This window comes from Sminthopsis crassicaudata, chromosome 1 (genome assembly GCF_048593235.1).
Source record: "Sminthopsis crassicaudata isolate SCR6 chromosome 1, ASM4859323v1, whole genome shotgun sequence".
Taxonomy (NCBI): Eukaryota; Metazoa; Chordata; class Mammalia; order Dasyuromorphia; family Dasyuridae; genus Sminthopsis; species Sminthopsis crassicaudata.
In genome coordinates, this window is record NC_133617.1 from 471,522,427 (window position 1) to 471,538,453 (window position 16,027).

The 16,027-nt window shown below is 42.3% G+C and overlaps 1 protein-coding gene and 1 non-coding gene across 6 annotated transcripts in view; both read left to right on the top strand.

The window, feature by feature from the left end:
- The first annotated feature begins 6,277 nt into the window (after positions 1–6,277).
- The window catches only part of POLR3E (RNA polymerase III subunit E), a 32,202-nt gene continuing 22,452 nt past the window's right edge, over positions 6,278–16,027 (top strand). The window contains exons 1-2 of one of the 5 annotated variants that reach the window (XM_074281018.1): positions 6,278–6,501; positions 12,144–12,227. The gene's annotated coding sequence lies outside the window, so the exon portion shown is untranslated. Of the gene's footprint in view, positions 6,502–10,283; positions 10,502–12,143; positions 12,228–16,027 lie in introns of those variants that run through there. The other 4 variants (XM_074281020.1, XM_074281017.1, XM_074281021.1 and 1 more) reach the window with 4 other exon arrangements.
- On the top strand, positions 9,896–9,977 carry TRNAL-AAG (transfer RNA leucine (anticodon AAG)). Its single transcript has one exon. It is a non-coding gene; the product is annotated as a tRNA-Leu (tRNA).

Consider the following 16,027-nt stretch of genomic DNA (forward strand, 5'->3'; position numbering starts at 1 on the left):
CCTAAATGAAATCAGGGTTAATTGAGGCCTAGTGGCAGGTTTGGGGTACAGGGAGCCAAATAGGGCTCCCCTGCAACCCCTTTGGATTCAGTGCAAGGATACAGAGTTAAATGAGATCTAGTAGTGGCGCAAGAGTCCTCTGTAAAGGAATTTACAGACCCGAAAACCTAGATTAATAAAAGAGGTTTATTATGGGGTTTGGAAGTAAAGTTAAAGGTAGAAAGGACACCAGGACCAGGGCTGGCACTGGTGGGCAGAAACCTTTGACATGGCCGGAAGGATGCCATGTTTGGGATCTCTGCAAAGAGTGGATTCCAGTTTCCCCCTTTTAATCTGAAGGGGCTCATGGGTAGAGTCCCAGATTGGCCTCTGGCTTGGGGTTAGAATTTGAATAAAATTTGATGGGTTTTTAGATAAGGAACTGTTTGTGCTTGGAGTGGGGGTTGGGAAACTTGAGCAGATCATTAGAATGAGGGTGGGACAGCTCAAGTTAGCTCCCATCTGATGGGGGCTGGGAGAGCCCGGATATCTCCCATTGGAATTCATGGGGGTTGGGAATCAGAAAGGAATCTTAACCCACATCAACTTGACTCCCCCTGTAATTCCTTAACATTATAGCCAAGTCACAACATCTGTGGAAACAGAACATTGTTCTCTCATCATTTCTCACAGTATTTTTACCTAAAAACTTATCTGGGATCTTAGTTACAGAATGTAACTAATCACTTAAAGGATGCTATAGAATAGGAGAAAGAAGAGAAAAAATGCTATAGAATAGGAGGAAGAAGAGGAAAAAGCAGGAAATATAGTGAGAGAGCGTATGAATGACAAGTTCTCCACAAAACTCACAATTAACTAGGAGAACAGAAATATTCTATGAGGTGGGAGTATGTTAGGATTACAAGGTGATAACTCAGGTTGTCTAAACAATTCTCTAGCTCAGAATTCACACCTTTGGTTCAGGCCTTTGAAAGGAGTTTGCACCTTTGGACTTCTGGGGGAGAGTTTACATATTTAAAGGCATTTGCACCTTTAAGAGGAGCAAGTTCATTGGCTGTAGGAGTTCTCACAAACTCTGTTGAGTTCTCCCTAGCCCAATCTCTGCTAAGATAAAAGAGGAGGGCAGTCGGGCAAGGAGCAGTCTGACTGGGATTGAGTTTAGACAGCAGTCTGGAAGAAGAGAGTCTGGATTGAGGAAGGACAAGAGCTGAAGGAGATTCAGAGCCAGGATTCAAGAAGAAGAGGATTCAAGATTCTACCTTCGCTCTGGCTGGAGGTTCCAGAAGCTTCCCAAGAAACCTGCTCACAGAGGAAAAGATTTTACAGAAAAGAAACCTCCTCCCAGAGAAGGATTACAACTGAGAGACAAGAGGACCTTTACAGGAGTAAGCCATTGACTGACAGTTTAAATCCATAGAGGAGTTTAGCCTCAGAATTAGCTAGAAGAAAGGCACCATTAAAGGGAAGGCACTATAAGAAAGTACCTCATAGTGGGTTTAGTCCAGAAAAGCACTTAATAAAGGTCTTCATCATAACAGATCTTTTATAGGGGAAATACAACCTTACGGCATTTCTCAGGAAGTAAAGGAATTCAAAGGGAGAATCAAAGAGCAGATGGAATGCACCTGGCAGACCAGGTCCCAGACCTGTCTAAAGATATGCTAATTGATATCTCAAAGGTTGTTAAAAGATACCCAGAGGTTTAAGGGATAGAAAAAAAAAAAAAAAAAAAAAAAAAAAGATTTCCATCCTCACAATCACTCTATACAAACAGGATAGTCTGAGAATTTGATTATCTCTGATGATGGTTGGGCTTCTTCCTGACAGGGAAGGGAATAAGTTACATCAGTAGGTATTTAATAAATGCCTATTTCTTTCCTTCCTTGTGTGTGGGACAGTGTGGTCCACAAAAACAATCAGAATGGAGGTGGCTCTTCTCAACAGAGATGATTCAGGCCAGTTCCAGTGTGATCTTGTGATGATGAGAGCCATCTACACCAGAGAGAGGACCGTGGGAACTGAATGTGGACCACAACAGGACATTTTCACTTCTTTTGTTGTTGTTTGCTTGAATTTTATTTTCTTTCTCATTTTTTCTTTCTTTTTGATCTGATTTTTCTTGTGTAGCAAGATAATTGTATAAATATGTACGTCTACATTCGATTTACATTTTTGTGTTTTTTTTTGTTTGTTTTTTTTACCATGTTTAACATATATTAGATTACTTGCTATCTAAGGGAAAGGCTGGAGGCAAAAGGGGGAAAATTGGAACACAAGGTCACTGGTGAAAAATTATCCTCACATATGTTTTGAAAATAAAAAGCTTCAATTAAAAAAAAAAGACTCTCAGAGTAAGAAAAAGCAAAAAGGGGCTTATTATGCTCCCATGAGAAAGGGTATCTTCCATGTGACAAGGTGTTTGTTAGCAAAAAATGCAAAGCATAAATTTCTAAATACTAGATTAAATAGCCTAAATGCAGATACCCCCAAAGGCCTCACCTCTCAGCCTGACCTTTTCTCCCATTGTTTGGGGAAATCCAAGTTTACATTCTAATCCAGGAAATCTAACGCAGAAACAAAAGAATAAAAATAATAATAATAAATTCCTCCAATAAGATAATTCAAAGACATCATCACCTTTAAAAGAAGTACTTAAATGATAATTAAGAAGTGAGGAGAAATAGGACTTTTTAGCTACAGCTCTATTTGTTGTTATAAAATCTGAAGTCACAATTAAGGTATAGTTTAAGGCTATATTCCCTCTTCACTCAGCTAATTCCATACATTGTCTTGCTTGACCTGAATAGCAAAATTGCCCCTACTGGGTTTTCCCTTACTAGGTTTGGACCATTACAAAATTGGAATGAAGCTGGCTATGTCTTTGCTGTGAGTATTCTTGTCTGCATAGAACAATAAAGCCTAATTATAGTGATTTGTGCAACTATATGCTAATTCCAAAACAAGTAAGTCGGGTCCTTGTCCTCACAAACTTTTAAGCAGCTCAAAAGCAGCCTACACTAGAATATAGTGTGAATAGATTCAGAAGACTTGTGTTATTCCCACAGCTCAAAATCAAAAGGATATGGTCAATCACACCCCCTTGTTAAACATTTAACAATCTGCTCCGTAAAAAAGATATACACAGTTATGTGAACTGCCAAATCCTGTTTGTGTAGAATAATGTGAAATCACAGCCTAATCTAATCTAGTAGCAGCTCTTTTTTTTTTTTTTTTAAAGCTTTTTATTTTCAAAATATATGCACGGATAATTTTACAACATTGACCCTTACATAGCTATTTGTTTCAGATTTTCTCCTCCTTCTCCCCACCCCTCACCTAGAAGGCATGCAATCCAATATATGTTATACATGTTAAAATATATGTTAAAATCCAGTACGTATAAACATATTTATACAATTCTCTTGGTGGACAAAAAAAAAAAAAATCAGATCAAACAAAGAAAATAAATGAGTAAGAAAACAAAATGTAAGCACACAACAACAAAAAGAGTGAGAATGTTATGTTGTGATCCACATTCAGTTCCCACAGTCCTTTCTTTGGATGTAGATGGCTCTCTTCATCACAAGATTGATGCGGTGTGGCTCACTCAGTTCTCAGTCAGGGAATCAAATGATGAGGTTAGTGGCAGGTTTGGGGTTCAGGGAACTAAATGAAGATATTTGGCTCCCCTCAATCCCCCTAGGATTCGGCACATAGCAGGGAGTTCTGGGAACCCCTTTTCTGATGGTGCAGAGGTCCTGCGTAAAGGAATTTATGAACCTAAAAAGCTAGACCAGTAAAAGAAGTTTATTATTGGCATTGGGAAGTCAGTCTTTGCTATGCATGAATAGAAAGACTGAATTCCTTGGTGGCAAGGTCCTGGCAGAGAAGTAAAGTTTCTAGCAGAGAAATCCTGACAGAGAGGTATAAAGTCTTGTTAGGGAAATAAGTGAGGAAGAGATAAAAGAAGGAGTAATGCTGAAAAAACTATCATTTCAGTGGGAAGAGGATTGCAGATTATGCGAGAGAGAGAGAGAGAGAGAGAGAGAGAGAGAGAGAGAGAGAGAGAGAGAGAGAGAGAGAGAGAGAGAGAGGTTCCTTGGCATGGCATATTAGGTCCTCTGCAAGGACTGAGCCTCAAGTTGGCTCATTTTATATTTGAAACCTCGGCTAGAAGCTGGGGGCAGCTCTTGGTGGGAGCTGGGAGCAGTTTGAGCTGGAATCAGAATAGGGAATCTTGGAATTGAATGAGTGAATCTAGACTAATCTCCATCTCAATGGGAAGTTTAGTCAGTAGTGAGTGACTCTCAGGATAACCGAATGAGGGTGTCCTCTTTCCCTCGGGCGGGGTCTTTTACAGAGGCCAGAATTCAAGGAGACTTTCTCCTTGAAGGAATTTCAGAGAGTTTCGGGGTCCCCCCTGTTGGGAGCGGCAATCTCTAAGCTGATTGGCAAAGCCCAGTACTGAGATCAAATGTGCATAGCACTCATGCAGGAACAACATTTCCTTCTATGATTCTCATTAGTGGATTACTATTTCTTATATTATTTATAATTGGCTTGATTACAGCACTAAATATTATCTAAAAAAATCTGGTGACAAGGAGAATTTGGGCAAGTTAACTAAAAATGATTCCACATGTATATTCTGTCCTAATAAAACTAATCTCTCACTGAGACAAATGATAAAGGAGAGAACAATATGGAAAGCATTGTCAATATTGGAGAGAATCCAAAGGTCCAAGAAATAATGGTGTTTACCAACTTAGACTCAGAAAAGATCAGGAACCAAAAGATGGTTAAAGTATAACTAGGAATTGCCCTAAATGCCATGATTTCAAGTCAGGGAAATAGAGGAATCAAACAATCCATAGAATTGACAAAGAAGATATAAGTAAACTAACAAAATTCACTGACATTTAACCTTGTATAACATTTACCTTTCATTATATTGGCTTCGAGTAATCAGTAATTAACACTTAACTATAAAAAACTTAAATATTAAATGTCAAATGTAGTAGCATCTAAATGTCAATAAGTCAGACACATGTCTGAAGACTACGTTGACCTAAAGAAAAGTATACGATCATGATATACTATAAAAATAAAGCATGAAGGAGTCCGAGAGAAGTGAGAGCATCACTTCCATCAGTTCCTCACTCAAACTACTCCACGGCTCCTGTCTTCCTTTGATGCCGACCCTGTTCCTCCTGCTCAGCCCCCTGAACTCCCTGCAGAGGCTGGACCCCTGCACCCCCTTCAGTTTCAGGCTCCCCCCCTCAAGATCATTGGAACTGGCATCAACCATGTCATTGTTGGGAAGAGTCTCATTCATCAGAATTGATCATCATATAATATTAATATTGCCATGTACAATGATCTCCTGGTCCTGCTCATTTCACTCAGCATCAGTTCACGTAAGTCTCTCCAGGCCTCTCTGAATCATTCTCCTGATTATTTCTTTATAGAACAATAATGCCCAATTACATTCATATACCATAACTTATTCAGCCATTCTCCAATTGATGGGCATTCATTCAGTTTCCAGTTTCTTGCCACTACAAAGGGTTGCCAAAACATTCTTGCAAGAGGTGGGGGTGAGATTGTGACCCAAATAGATTGGCGGCAATGTGGGCCTTGGATAGAAAGACCCTGTAACCTCTTGAAGCTAAGAAATTCAAGGTTTTTACTGTCGCTGCCAGAGACTCCTCCCTAGTAGGACTGCAGAGCAAGATATCATCCACATATTGAATAAGGCTGCTGCCGGGCAGCTCAAGATCCCTCAAATCTTTAGCTAGGGCTTGCCCGAATAGATGTGGACTGTCTCTAAAACCTGGGAGGACCGCCCAGGTTAATTGGCCAGGAAGTCCACCTGGCTTTGCCCATTCAAAGGCAAAGAGAAATTGGCAGTCCTCGTGCAGAGGAATACAAAAGAAAGCCTCTTTTAGGTCCAGGGTAGAAAACCACTGAGTATTCCCTGGAATTTTCGTGAGTATAGTGTAGGGATTAGGTGCTATGGGATGGACAGGGATAACTGCTTCATTAATTGCCCTTAAATCCTGTAATTAATTGCCCTTAAATCCCCATTCGCTTTCTTCACAGGAAGGATAGGAGTATTACAGGGAGATAGGCAGTGGACCAGAAGTTTAAACTTAAGGAACTTCTCAGTCAAAGGCTGTAACCCGATCCTGTCCTCCTGCTTAATTGGATGCTGCCGTCTATGTGGGAACCCAGTAGGATCCCGTAGCTTAACGAGGGCTGGTGTAGCATGCGTCGCCCTTCCAGGAATGCCCTGATCCCGGACGGAAGAGTCTATGTCCTCCCAGATTTCATAAGGAACATGGGAGGGTCTCAGAAGGAGCACAAATATATCACTTGGAGATTTGAGCAGAGAGAATTGGGTTCCCAGTTTCTCCATTAAATCCCGACCCAATAGAGGAGTGGGACAGGAAGGAATAATTAAAAAGGAGTGTGGAAACAGCAAATCTCCATATCTACAAGGTAAGGGAAAAGTTTCCAAGCAGTTCTGGAGGTTCCCTTCAATCCCCATTATTTTACGGGGGGAGGGGAGCGTTGGACCAGAGTGGGATAACAGAAGCAAAAAAGAGGCCCCAGTGTCAAATAGAAGATTAATGTGCTTACCGGCCACGTCTACAGTCACCCTGGGTTCGGCTGCGCTGATGGAGAAAGGTGGGGCCTCGCTGAACCCGGGTCATACCGAGTCCTGAGAGGACTGGAGGGCGAGGTTTGAGGCTGTGGCTCTACCTCTCTCTGGGCAGTCCCTTTTCCAGTGTCCTTCCCTGTGGCATGTAGGACAAGGACCTGGAGGCTTTTTCTGGGGGCATGTTCTCGCCCAGTGACCCTGCCTCTTGCATCTAAAGCACGAACGGGTCTGATCCCTAAAAATGGCGGCCGCTAAAAGCTGAGCCTGTTCTTTGTTTCTGGCTCTGGCCCTGCGATCCTTCTCCATTGCTGCTGCCTGGTCCCTATTATTGAACACCCCAAAAGCAACTTCTGATAATTGAGTCATGGGGGTTTGAGGCCCTAGGGCCAATTTTTGTAGCTTCCTCCTGATATCTGGGGCAGACTGGTTTATAAAATGCATGCTAAGAACCGTGACACCCTCCTGAGAAGTGGGGTCCAGATTAGTGTATTTTCTCAGGGCCTCTTCCAATCGACCTTGGAAGAGAGCGGGATTCTCCTCAGCTGTTTGAGTAATCCCCCTGAGCTTGCCCTAATTGACTTGCTTTTTGGTTCCTTTCCTCATGCCCTCAATGAGGCAGCTTAGTAGGTGGTCTCTCCTCTCTCTGTCCCTGCTCCCCTCCTGATAATTCCATGAGGGGTCTGATGGAGGTACAGCAACAGCCCCTGCCTGGTACCTAGCAGGGGAGGAGGAAGCCATCTCGTCCCCGAATCTCTGAGCTAAATCCCAGATTCGCCTCTTCTCCTCTATGGTACCAGGAGGAGGAGATTATAATATTAATATCTCCCTAGGAAAGATCATATTGGAGGGTGATGGCTTTGAATCCATCAATATATTTAGTAGGATCCTCAGGATAGCTGCCCAATTTTTCCTTGATTTGGGAGAGATCCGACTTGGAAAAGGGCACTTGTACTCTGAGTACTCCCCCCTGAGGGTCGGCGACTTCCCTCAAGGGGAAGAGATTAGAAGGAGGCTCCTGATCCACAGCTGTAGCCGAATCAGGCTCCCGTGGGGGAGAATGGGAATCTGCAGCTTCTGAGGAGGGCAAAGGCCTCGAGACTGGCCGGCCCCAGAGGGAGGCGGAAGGGACTGGGTTGAGGAGAAAGGCAGCCCACTTGGTGTATGAGAAGGACTACGAAGTGGGGGTTGGGCATTTCCAGAACTCGACTCCAGAGGAGAGGGGAGTCCTATATCTTGGGACCCTGTTTCTGATAAGGAGGTTCTGGAGTGCAAGCGTTCTGCTGGGAGACGGAGGGCCGAGCAGACGCTTCTCGAGAAGAGGGGATCCTCTAAAAGGTCAATTTCTTCCTCTCCATTAGATTTGGCAAGAAACGCTTTGCAATGTGGCCTTGGTTCAGGGTCCTGCGCTAGAGCCATGAAGGCCTGGACATAAGGGACTTCAAACCACTTCCCTTGTCTCCTGCAATATAGGTCCAACTCCTTAATAATCCTATAATCTGTTGAGCCGAATATAGGCCATCTTTGCTGGCCGCCTAGAAGGTACTTCGGCCAGGCGGTTTTGGAAAAATGAATTAGTTTTTTTTTGTTTTGAGATCTCTTAGGCCAAATTTATCTTTGTTTTTTAAGAGACACCCTAGGGGTGAGTCTTTAGGAATGGATGAGATAAATTGACCCATTCTTGCCTTAAGCCTCAAAAATTACGCAAAAGCCGGAAAGCACCCCGAATTTTTCCCAATAGCTCCTTCGTTCTCCAAGGCGTCCCTTGAGAGAGAGAAAAAGAAATCGCAGAAATCCTTATCGCAAGCGTCCCCACCAGTAAGGATTTTGCTTGGGCGGAAAAATGCCCGGGCAGACAAAGCTGATCCGGATCTTTGGCTGCTCACAGCTGTGGGGGTTCAGAGAAAGAGGGGGCTTACCTACAGCCGGCTCTGTCGATTCCCCGAACGGGCCACCAGGTTTGTTGGGGACGTGCAGGCTTTTGATGAGACAAGGCGCGGGTGAAGTAAAAGAATTTACTGAATTACAAGTAAAAGTAGAAGTTTAAGTTTATTATAACTCATCAAGAGATCTCAAATGGAGCAGAACTCTGAGGAAATCAGAGTTCTGTCCCTTCTGCCCACCCGCCCATTCTTCCCACCCTCATATATATTAGAGACAATACAGAGCTATTGGGTTTGAATAGGCTTCAGTAAGGCTATAGAAAGTTTGATTAGTGATGCTTCAAATTAACTTAACTTAATTAAAATTAATTAACTTAAGTGGAGGTGAATTCAGTTCTATTGAAAGTTAAGTAGGGTACTTAGCTTTAGTTCAGCTCTATAGAAAACTTGGTGTCTGCAGAACTCTCTGGAAAGGTAAATTAGTGGTACTTAACAGAGGTGGGGTTGGGCTGGCTTCTAGGTCCCATAACGTGGGAAGTTATTTTTTGGGGTCTCCAGCCTCAGTTCCCTGGTCAGATTCCCATCAAAATGACACTGAAATAGTGTACTTATAACGCTCCAAAGAAGGGCTAGGAAGATATTTCCTGCATCTCCCTTCCTGAACCCCAGAAATGGGCGACCATGGCTGTGGAATATTGCACATAACTACAGACCCGGTGATTGATTGTGTTGCTTTTTTTTTTTTTTTTTTTTTTTTTTTTTTTTTGCTGAATTACAAGCACTTCCGCCCTCCCTCTCCCTTTATTTCTTAATTTTTGTATCACTGGGTAAAGGCAAGGGAGAGGATGGGAGAGATAATGAAGTTTTATTTTAAAAAGACATTCATAAAAATAAGATGCAATTTTTTTAAAAAAAGGAAGCTTTTTTTTATTTTAAAAAGAAAAGACAACGAAAAAAAAAATATATATATGTATATATAGCCAGGCAATCTTTCCTATATAGCTCAATGCAATGCAGTAGTGTTTGATATCTAGTATATGCAAGATATTTTCTTGCTTCTGCGGATGCAAAAAGAAAGCCTTTGCCCTTCAGAAATTAACATTCTTGGGGTGAGAGGGGATTAGGGGAGTGAGAAAATATGCTTTCGACACTTATTTCTTGAAAAGGAAAAAACAAGACTGAATGATAAAATTCACTCTTTTATCAGTAATGAATTCTATTTTGGGGAAGCCCTGACACATATTTTTACTTGGATCTCAGATCACAGGAAGTTAAAAAAAAGAAAAAAGAAAAAAGCGGAATCATAATGTCATAGATTGACTAGATCTTAGGAAGCCTCCCTTTCCATCTAGGTAGCGTGGCCGAGCGGTCTAAGGCGCTGGATTAAGGCTCCAGTCTCTTCGGGGGCGTGGGTTCGAATCCCACCGCTGCCAGGAATTTCGTTTTTTTCGGTTCTCCTAGTCCATAGCACTTTAGCGCCATCTGTACTATAATAGCCGAAGTTATCAATGATAGAAAAGGGGGAGAGCCGTTCTTCTCCAGGCAGTGAGGTATTGGTGGAAGAGAAAGGAGGTAGAGAGAAAGCGGGCAGAGGGGGAGGTGCCTCGACGCCACCTACTGGTCCGATGCGAAAGTACCGGGCAGAGAGTAGAGAGAACTCGGCTCCTCTCCGGGGCGGGGCATTGTGGGTAAGAGGAAGAGCTGGGGGAGGACCAAACTCCCCCCACGTGTCTGCTGGAGTTTTACCAGCAACATGGCTGCTGCCTGAGAGAGTCCGGCCCGCTGCCGCCGCCGCCGCCCCTGCAGCCACTGCCGCCCCTGCAGCCTGCCGGGATCGCCGCTGTCTCTTCCAGCTCCGCCGCCTGCTTCCTCCTGCGCTCCTCCTCCTGCTCCCCTCCCCCGCCCCGCTCCCCTCTTCCCGCAGCCGCCCCCTCCCCGGCGTTCGTCTTCGGGCCAGGTGAGTGAGAGCTTCCCTCCTGTGGGAGCGGCGCCGGCGCCGCGGGAGGTTCTGCGGCCAAGCTCGGGGGCTAGGCCCTGGCCGGCCTGGAGGGGGCTCCTGCGACTCTCCAGGCCCGGGCACCCCGGAGGGCCTGGGGTGAGTTAGGGCATCCGGGGCCGGGCCTGGCACCCCTCTCCCTTGAGGACCGGGGGGAGAAGCAACGTGGGGAGCCCTTGGTCGGTCAGGGTGACTGCACGAATGTGAGGGGGGGCGGCTAGGGGGCTCCTCTACCGCTCCTACAGTTGGGGGGTGGGGTCTTGGGGGGCCAAGACCCCGGGGCGTTCTAAGCTATTGGAAGTGCGGAGGCTGCTGGGTGGGGGTGGGGAGCAGGGTCCGAGGTGTCCCCGGGCGTGATCCCGGCCGCCCCCTCCCAGGAGCTGAGGGGTTTGGGCCTGGGGAGGCCGCGGTGCCCTGGACGAGCGGAGGGCGGGGTGCTTGGGGGTGACTCCCGGTGACTCGGGGTCCAGGTGACCTGACTGCCGCCTCTGCTGGGGACACCTGTCTTGGAGAGAAGAGTCTCCTCCATCCGCTTATACCGACGTCTCCCCATGGGCGGTGACAGCTGGAGGGGGCTGGGATGAACTTGAGCAGCTGGCGTGGGAAAGAAATGCCCATTGACATGGAGCGAGTCAGAGTTGGGGACTAGTGGGTTCCCCTGGTCCCAGGGGAGGTAGTGTATACCTGGAGAGCAGAGCCCGGGGTAGGAGGGACAGGAGGGGAAGGTCTGGGGAGAAGTAGGGACCCCTTTGGGGTAGCACCCTTGGGGTCCCGTCTGCTCCCTTCCCTTACAGCTGAACTTAGTCCCTGTCCTTTGTCCTGATAGCATCTTTTTATTTAAAGGGTCAATGTAGAATCACGAACTCCTAGATCTGGCAGTAGTCTTGGAATGGCATTCCCTCATTTTATTGAAAAGGCAGCAGAGACACAGAAGGGCCCTTCCAGAGCCATCCAGCCCTTGATCCTTTCCATTTGCCATCATTTTTCTTTTTGAACCCTAGAGGTTATGTGACGGATGCCCCCTCCTGTCAGGTCTGAGGCTGGTTCTTTGGTGCACAGTGAACACTATAATAACTTATGATTTCATCATTTCTGACTCCTCACCCCAAAATACATGCACACATACCTTCTTAATTCTCAAGAGCCCTTGTTGTTTGTGGTTGGTTTTTTTTGGCCTGAGTCTGGGACTACTGACTATACTGACTAGTTCCCTGGGTCCATTTCAGTTCTGATGATTCCTTAAAAAAAATTTGCCTGGTGTACAAATGTGAGAGCAGGAATTCCCTGTTCTTCCTCCATAGCAAGTGGTTTAGAGAAGACAAGGGCAAAATAGTGTGACCTCAACTTTGCATCCTTTGCTTTTGTGAGAATCGGGGGGGTTACTTTTTTCTTCGGTGTCATGCTGTAAGTTCTCTTAGTGGGTATTGTGTGTATGGTAACTTGGAGTTGACTGTTTCATTCCCTGAGTAGTATAGGCCTAAAGCGAATGACTAGAAAATCAGACTAGAAGGGCAGTGGCCATAGTTATGAATTCTTGTCAGTCGCTGTGGGCAGGGTATTCCTGTTTATTTTTTTATATTTTTCATGCCTCTTTTTCTTTCAGTTGGTACTGACACTTGAGAGGGGAACCTGACTGTTGGTGTACTGCTCCCAGGGCAAAGCCACATCTGCCCGTCTGGGCAGGTAGGTATGTGCTCTCCAGGCCTTCCTCTGATTCTTTAAGATCCCCTTTGAGACGCAGTTCATGAGATTGGGAAGGGCCTGTTTCTTTTGGATAAGAAAGACTTAAGCTCAAGCTTGTCTGGCTAGCATGGAAAGTGGATAGAAAAGTGGTCACAGAGGTGATGCATTGAGGTGATTGTGCAGGAGAACGTTAACATCCAAACATAAATCCCAGAAAGAGAGAAGAGGCGAAGTGAACAACTGAATATGAGGTCTCCATTATGTCTTCTTTTCTTTTGAACACTTTTCTCCCTATAAAAGTGTTTGTACCATATAAGTGTGCACTTGATTTTATGTGGCATTGTATTCTCTAGTTCATTCATTCCTTAAATAACTGTCAAGAATGATCTCTTAGGCACAGAGGGAGATATTAAAAATAGACAAGGTCTTTGGTCTCAAAGAGCTTATACTACTTTTTAGAGATAATGGTGAGACCTGTATGTAGATACTTCAGTAAAGAATGATTTTTTTTCCTACATGAGTACGCCCTTTGCCTTAGTAGATCTATGACCCTGCTGAATTGCTATAGCCAAACAATTCATCATCCTACAGTCATCCTGGTAATGCATCTTTCAAAACTTAGGTAGCCTTCTTTAAACAATCAACAAACCCCCCATGTTTCTACTGGTGCTTTTTTCCTTATCACAGCCATTTCCAAATATATCTTCCTGTCCCTCCACCCAGCCTTCCCTTGTAACATTTTTTTTAAAGGTTAAATAAAACACAGGAAACATGTCAAATATTCAGCACACCCTCATCTCCCACTTTTCCAAAGAAAAGAGGTAGATGCACTTTTTCAATCTTAAACCAACACAAGATTGAAGGGGAAAAAATAGTTCTTGCAAAATTAACTGATATGTCAACCAAGTATGACATGATATATAGAACTTTACACCCTATGCCCACCATCTCCCACTTCTGCAAAGAAGGGCTCAGTTTCATTCTCATCTGTTTTAGGTATAAAGTTTGTTTATTATAATTTCATGGCGTTCACTTTCAGTAATTCTTTTACTTTGACATTTATTTCCTTGGTTCTATTTATATTACTTTGCATTAGCTTTTATAAGTATTCTCATACTTCTCTATATTCTTATTATTTATTGTTTTCTCTAGCACAATAATGTTCCATTACATTTATGTATTACAAATTGTTTTTAGCTCTTCCTCAATGTACTTTGTTTCCATTTTTTTGCTACTGCCAAAAAAAAAAAAAAAGTTTCTATAAATATTTTGATGGATATGAGAGATATCTTTTTTATTTTTGATATCATTGGAGTAATTATCTTAGCAGTGAGCTTTCTGGCAAAAGGTGTGGATAGTAATATATTTCTATTGATAGCTTTCATTTTTATATTATTTTCCCTTCCTCCTTCCTCTTCTCCTCTACAACTCCAGAGAGCCTTGGCTAACAAAAAAGAATAAAGAAGTGGATGTGGATGAGAAAAAAGAAGAAAGGGGGGAAAAAAATCAGCAACACAAATTACCACATGAAAGACTCTTAACATGTATATGTAGCTTTCCCCCCTTCTGTCCCCTCCAGAGTCTAGGGAGAGATGTCTTTTCATAAGTTTTCTGAGGCTAAGCTTGGCCATTATAATTTCATAACATTTGGTTGCTATTGTTTTGTAATGGTAGTTCCTTACATTTTTAGTTTTTTTGGCTTTGTTCTCTTCATTCTGTGTCATTTCATTTAAATTTTTCTGGCCTTTTCTTCATCATGTTTGTTATTTTTTGTAACAATAAAATTCTACTTCATTAACTTATGATAATTTATTTAATTACTTCACATTGATGGACACCTTCATTTCAATTCTTTGCCATCACAAAAAATGCTTCTAGAAATATTTTGAGTACATTGAATCTTTTTGTCATTTAAATCCTTTGGGCATGTGTATTCTCTGTGTTGAAGATTACTTGATTTATTCACATGATTCTAGATTGTTTCTTGGAGTGGTTAAACCACTTTATAGTTCTTTCAACATCTAGGCATGGATTTCTGCAGCCTCTCTCATTATTTTCATGGTTTTTCATCTTTGCCAATTTGCTAGGTATAATGTGAAATTTCAGAGTTGCTTTCATTTGTATTTCTGTTAACATTAGTAGTTTAGAGAAATCCTTAATATGGTGGCTAATTTGTAGTTTTTCTTTGGAGAACAAGCTATTTAGTAAATGCTTACTATGTACCAGTTATTGAAGATAAAAATGCAAAGAAAGAAACAGTCTACTCTGAAGAGGAAACCACAAGTAAACATATGTATACAGTATAAATATAAAGAGAATAAATACAAAGTAGTTAAGTAAAAGAAAGTTTGGGAGGGAGAATACTAGTAATTGAGAAGATTTGGAAAGGAGGTAAATAGCAAATACTTTGTAGGCATGAAAACTGGCCAATGTTAATTCTCTGTATATGTTGGATATTAGATCCTTATCAAAGAGATGATTTGAAGATCTTTTTTTTTTTTTTTTTTAAATGGGGTATAATTATTTTGTATTTTCTTTCCTTCCTGTGTGTGGAATTTGGTCTATTGCAGAACTATTCAATTGAATTCATATGCCACATTTTGTTCAAATACTTTTTCTGTCAATACAAGCAATATCATGAATATTTTGGTATATTTATATATACCATTTCATTGTATCTTTGGTATCTTGGGTTATCATTCCTACGAGTGGGCTCTTTGCATCAAAGGATAGCTACTAGCCTGTTTATCACATAGTAGACTGCATCTGTGTTCCCAATATGTCCAACATGGTAGGACTTTCCAGAGTTTCTTTTTAGCTGCCTTTCAAAACTCAGGATAATGTTCATAACAGAAAAAAGTACTAGGGCAGGGCTTTAATAGAAATACTAAACTAGGACAAGCATATTCAATGCTGTTTGATATGGAATGAAAAAGAGAGTTTCTTGCTAGGAAAAAAAATCAGAAGGCTCCAAGGAAAAGATGAAGCATTTGAGCTAGGCCTTGAAAGATAGGTAGAAGGTTTTTATCTATGTACATTTTATCTCTTCTCCAATCCATTTTCAGTGCAACTGCTAAAGTGATAGGTCTCTTTGTAAGAATGTTAGTGTCTTTGGAATTTGGGATTTGATTCAGGTTTGTTTTTGTGTGTGTGTGTGTGTGTGTGTGTGTGTGTGTGTGTGTGTGTGTGTGTGTCACTCATTTCTAGATATGTTCCTCTATTTTCCCTACTGCCACTGCTACCACCACCTGTGATTTGTAAGAATAAAAAAGAAAGGGAAAATAAGCAGTTAGCAAAACTATACAACAGATTAGTATAACATTCTTCTTTGAGATCTTCTTTGATTGTGTTTACAGAACATTCACTTTCATTTTATTATTTCCACTTATGTTGTAATCATGATATATATGGTTTTCCTGGTCCTGATTTCTTTACCTTGAATCAGTTCATATAAATCTTCCCATTCTTCTGAATTCTCCAATATATCATATCTTATGGCACAGTTACTTTCCATGACATTTCTCATCACAGTTTGCTTAGCCAGTCTCTACTTAGTGGGCTTCTACTTCTAGTCCTTTTGCTTCTATAAAAAGTTCTGCTTTTGAGTATTTTAGTGTGCATGGGACTTTTTAAGTTCATCAAAATAATTTTCCTAAAGCACAGGTTTGATATATATGTCTCTCCTCTTCAAGAATATTCCTATACTTCTCAATCACTAACTTACAGTCTAGATCCAGCCTATCTTTCTAATAGTATCCTATATTCTTCAGGTGCTTTCTCATGTACTATATTCCATCTCCTATC